Genomic DNA, 5356 nt, shown 5'->3' with positions numbered 1-5356 from the left:
TGTGAGAGCAAGCGTTTAGTCATGGGAACCTTTCAGAGGTTGGGATTATCTGAAAAACAAAGTGAATCCCTCCTCATCAACAGGAAGAGTTTCTATGATTCTTCTTGTATCTTTAGACTGTCAGAATTTATATGCTGATAATGATGGTGGGATTTTCCATGACTGGATCACGACAAGGCAGAATTTCACTTGAAAACATCCTTAATTTCCCCCAGGAGTTTCCTTTCCGCCGCTGGCTCTAGTTTAATTAAAACTTTCGAGGACATTAAAACACAGTTGAATATTACGATCTAATTTTAATATGATTATTAGGAGATTAGCACGATTTCATCCGTCCCGAACCTTCCAAGTGGAGGTTTTAAGAGGAGCAAAAATAAAGAAGCGCAAAAACGCGGTGAAATATTGTGCTGGTAAAATAGCAGATGGGAGAGGACTGCAGGGAAAGAAAAGAAAGTAAAGCAGCGATGTAGAAGCGATCGGGATGGGATGTTTGATGTGTAAATACGCCGCAGTCGGCGATGTTTTCCCCGCAGACGCTCAGGTAAATACCAAATGAGACGGGGTTCAGATTTAGAAAAAATATATATTTATGCAAAGTGTCAGCAGAGATCATTAACATGCTGAAACTCATCAAGCTTTGTTCCCCTCCGCCTTTGTCATCGGGGACGGCAACATATGGGACGCAGCTGAATTCGGTTCCTCAGATGATGGGAGTCTCAGGGGGTGAAAGACCTCAAATGTCTCAGCACATGAAAGCGGGCAAAGTTTCAAATCAGAAATAGTCAAATGTTCCACATTAGCATGAGGAACCCGGACTCTGTACTTGTGTTCAGGTGGATCAGCACCTAAACTGTGTGGTGGTTGTGAGAAAGACATTTTGACACCGAAGCGAAACGACGACGAACAGCCAGCGGCCTCGCTTCGAAAGCGTGTTTCTGCAGGAGAGGCCTCGTCCCACCGTTGTCAAACCCGGCACTCGGTTTAATTAGATCGTCTTGTTTCGCATCCAGAAGGAAGAGCATATGGTCCTGCACTTTTCTCCCTCCCTTTCACTCACACGCAGTCGCTCTGTTCTATTTTCAGGATTGCGTTAAGTATCGGCTTTGAAGCGGCCGGGCTTCTCCGAAACACTTTGTTGCCCCCAAACCCCCCCGCAGAGAGACAGGGTCACGGAGGCCCGCGTGGCGCAGGACCCAAACAAACAACATCCAAGGACAGGCCCCGAGTCCCAGCGTTAGTTATTTCTCCATGACTCAGCAAGCATGTTTTTTTGTTTTTGTCCCCCTCTTGACGGCATTCAATGGAGATAAACAGGGCCGGGGTAAATTATTCACCAACGTGATGCACTTCTGCTGCTCAGTTTAGGGGTTGTCTGCACTTTTAGCTTCTAAAGCCGTGGATGTGGAAACTCAGGACGGCGACAACAGCACACCGTCCTCCAACTCTCATCTGAGTCGGATTTAAAAATCTCTCTCTCCACAAGAGGATGCAGCGAAACTATCTATAAATATTGTATTATGACGCACAAGACAAGACTTGTTGTGGTGAGAAAAGCAGAATACGGTTGGGTGTTGTAGTAATGGAGAATGTGTTGTTTCATTAACACAACTCGTCGTGCTTTCACTTCCAGAGCCAAACGGTAACACTGCCATCCACTCCACAGGTGGCTATAGCCGAATCTTTATGAAAGCCAGTAAAATGTGATCCTCCAATGTGGAAATTTCTGACACACAACTGTTTGAGATTTGTTTCTAAGCTGTACGCCTATTTGAGGAAGGAAGGAATCAATGCTTGGGCCACTATGTGTGCGGTGTTTCCTGTAACTAAATAAGACATTTTGTCAGGAACCCGTGTGCATGTGTGTGTGGGTGTGTGTGTGTGAGTAACGCATCTTCTCTAGCGAGGATCTTGGTGAGGAGCCAGGGCAGTCAACACAGGTGGAGATCATCAGCCTCATCAGGGGTTGGGAATAAAGGAGCTGCAGATTCTTCAATCAGTGCTGGAGGATTAACGCTACCGGTAGTCTCTCTGGCTCTCGCTCTCGTTGTCTGCTAGTTTTAGCTTATGTTTAGTCTCTCGAGCTTTGCTATCAGAGTTTCATATCCTTGTGTTGCTGTCTTCAGGTTTCATCAAGGAGATTTCCTAGAAGGAGTTGTCCATCTGTTTTCACCTTCCAAGTCTCTCACCTGCGAAGAATCTGCCTGCCTGCTCTGCCCATTCCCAGCCATCATTTAACGCCTTCTGGACCTTTGGCTCACATTACCTTCACCAAACTCCACACGGGTTTCAGGACAACCTTCCCCCCACAGTTCACCAGAACCGTCATACGAGTAAGCAGTTCCTATTGCATCTAGATCAACTCACCTCTGACCACCAATAACACAGCTCTGTTCCAGGTGCCGCCATTTGTGGATCACTTCCATTATCCAGAGACGCTACGTGGACCTGTCATTGTGTTTGATCTTTTGTTAATAAATCCCTTTTACTAGACTTGGACTTGTTGAGTCTGCATGTGGGTCAAAAGATTAGAGTCGATCATGTCACATTTTGCATTTTGCATGCACTCTGATAGACGGAATTTCTTTTATAAACAGTCCAGGACTGTAAGGCAGCAATTGGCAATCTTGTTTGTGGAACTAGAGATTATCAGGCAATCGACTTGATCTGGTCTATAGGACAAGCTTTTTTTAAAATTAGTTTTAATATTGCAGGCGGGTTATAAAAGAAAGTGCATTGATCCAAATGGTAACACTTTATTTTTAAGGGTGTGCATAAGTCTGACATGAGACTGTCATAAACATGACATAACACCTGTTATGAACATGAATGACTCTTCATGACATAATAACACTTTTAATGCAAAGGTGCACTAAAAGATGCATTAAAAGTGCATTAGGACATGCATTAAAAGTCTATTAAAACTGTCAGCTTTGCATTAAAAGTGCAATTATTTACCAAATGACACTTCATGGCCGGTCATAAAGACTCTTTCATGTTCATGACAGCCTATATAAATTATTGCCACGTGCAAAAAAAAAAAAAATGTTTACATGCACTGAATAAAAAGACACACGACTCATTATTCCACTAACGTTACTTTAGAATAAACCTCAACAAGCTCTTGTGTTGTTGCTGTTTTAAGATGTCATGTGGAGCAGCTGACATGCTAGGCAAATGTTAACATCATCTCTCTCTCTCTCTTTTGATATGACTTGTTGATAAGTGAGATTCAGTTACGTACATGTATGCTGACAACGTTTTCGAAATACTTCACGTGGTAGTGTTTTTGTAGATTTCCGTTAATTCTACGATGTAATAGTCTTGTACAGCATCAGAAGATTTCACATTGAAAGCTATTTTAAGACATGGGGTTTGGTAGAGTTGCCCTGTGAAGGACTGCCTATCTTTCCAGGGTGTACTCCGCATGACTGACCGATTACCTAATTAATACTCCTGCAAGAAAAAGGGTGTGGGGGGGTTTAGATGGATAACCGCATTATTTGAATTGGTAGACTTATTATTAATAAGCAATTTGGTGATTTACATAATTTAGAAATTAACTGTCCCATATGACACCATTCTGTTACTGCTAGCGTGAAACAGCACACCTATTCATTAGCGTGTGCCCTGCCGATCCAGAAGTATCATTTCTAGTCATTTCAGTGCCTGTCCACTCATCTGAATATTTCATGATGCTGTCAAAGGCAAATGATATTCATTCCCATTCCTCTCCAGTGCGTTAGTTTCCTGTTAAATCATGTGGAGAATGACAAATGGAGGACCCGTTTGTTGATTGACAGGTTCATGTGTGTTCGGGGAGTCATTTGCTTCCAGTAACATATTGGTTTTTGCACAGGCTTGCTTTGTTTTTAATAGGAAAATAATTTACAAAAATAACTCAACCCTACTGCAGTGAGAGTCTGAGGCTTTCAGAATCCCTAAAAAATGAGAACCATATGTAGTCTTATCACAGTTAGCTGCTTCAGACTCAAATTTTCATAAAACATTTTTGGAACACTGTGAGACTATTATTGTATGTACAGTGCTGTGACACCACTGCGAATACACTTGTATCATTACAGTGTTCTGTTTTTTTTTCTGTTTCAGATATAAAACAGAAAATGATCATTTATTTTATTAGGGACATGAAGTTATCCAAACCAACCTGGCTCCTTGTTCATCGCGAGTCATCTTTGATTGACCAGATTTTTGGGGAAGACGAGTGGGACTTCATTAGCCACTGGCCTGGCCTCGCCAATCAATGACCAGCAATCTTCTGATGTCGTGGTTTCAGCCCGACTCAGCATTGTTGGTGGAATGAGGTCATAGTTTGTCACTTGCTGGTCAAAGTGGCCAGTGAGACAAGTTAATAAGTTTGGGGGGAAAAACAACAACAAAAAACAATCACTGTTAACCAAAAAGAACGCAAAACTCTATCTAAAAAACACATTGATGATCCCCAAGATCCTTTGGAGGACTGTTCTGTGGTCCGTCCAGGTGAAAGTGGGCCCTCTTGGGAGGCATATATCTTTGTTATACCTGTTGTTCAACCAACCACACCGACAGCCAAACACGGCTCTCTGGGGTAATATGTTATTCTGTGGCTGTTTGCTGCTTATGGACCTCCGTGACTTGCTGCAATTGATGGAAACATCAATTCTACTCTCTACCATAGAATCTTGACGGGTAAGTCCAGACAGTAATTTACACCTTTTAGCTCAAGTGAACTTGGGTTACGTAGCAGGACGAAAACCATTAAGGACATTGGTAAAACCACCACCTAATGGCTTCAGAAAAAAACAAACAAACAAAAAAAAAAACTATATGAACGTTTTGGAATGCCTCCTATTGTTTGGAAAATCTTAAATCTTGATTTCACATGATTTTAAATAGAAAGTCTATCAACAACAACCCTCAAATGTGGCTGAATTAAAATAATTCTTCAAAAGAGAGAGAGCTGACGTTCCTCTGGAGTGATGTTACATCCACAAGGAAGGCGCATCCAGTTATCGGGGTTGTCAAGGCAATTACTACTTTTGCACAGCTTTTTCCCTCATAAATGTAACAATTGAAATTTTGTATTTACTCTGTTTATCTTCGCTTGATATTAGCATGTTTTCGATGATCTGGAACACTGAACTTTGAAACACAGGAAAAGGAAAAAAAAAATCACCACTATTTAAATAAATATATAGATATTTACAATAGACAACACCTGAATTATGAGAAGTAGAAAATGAGTAAATAAACAAAAAATCATGTTTTGCTCAAAGTTGATTTTTACACCTATTACAAATCGTCCAGCTAAACTGCATCCTGCCAAAATAAGACAACACATTAAAAAAAGATTGAATTA

General features: G+C 41.4%; 1 long non-coding RNA gene across 1 annotated transcript; it reads left to right on the top strand.

The window, feature by feature from the left end:
• The first annotated feature begins 1844 nt into the window (after positions 1 to 1844).
• LOC116724783 (uncharacterized) lies at positions 1845 to 2539 on the top strand. The gene is made up of 3 exons (XR_004340275.1): positions 1845 to 2019; positions 2124 to 2330; positions 2397 to 2539. It is a non-coding gene; the product is annotated as an uncharacterized LOC116724783 (long non-coding RNA).
• The last annotated feature ends 2817 nt before the right edge of the window (positions 2540 to 5356 follow it).

This window comes from Xiphophorus hellerii, chromosome 8, assembly GCF_003331165.1.
Source record: "Xiphophorus hellerii strain 12219 chromosome 8, Xiphophorus_hellerii-4.1, whole genome shotgun sequence".
Taxonomy (NCBI): domain Eukaryota; kingdom Metazoa; phylum Chordata; class Actinopteri; order Cyprinodontiformes; family Poeciliidae; genus Xiphophorus; species Xiphophorus hellerii.
This window is presented reverse-complemented; position numbering and strand designations above follow the sequence as displayed.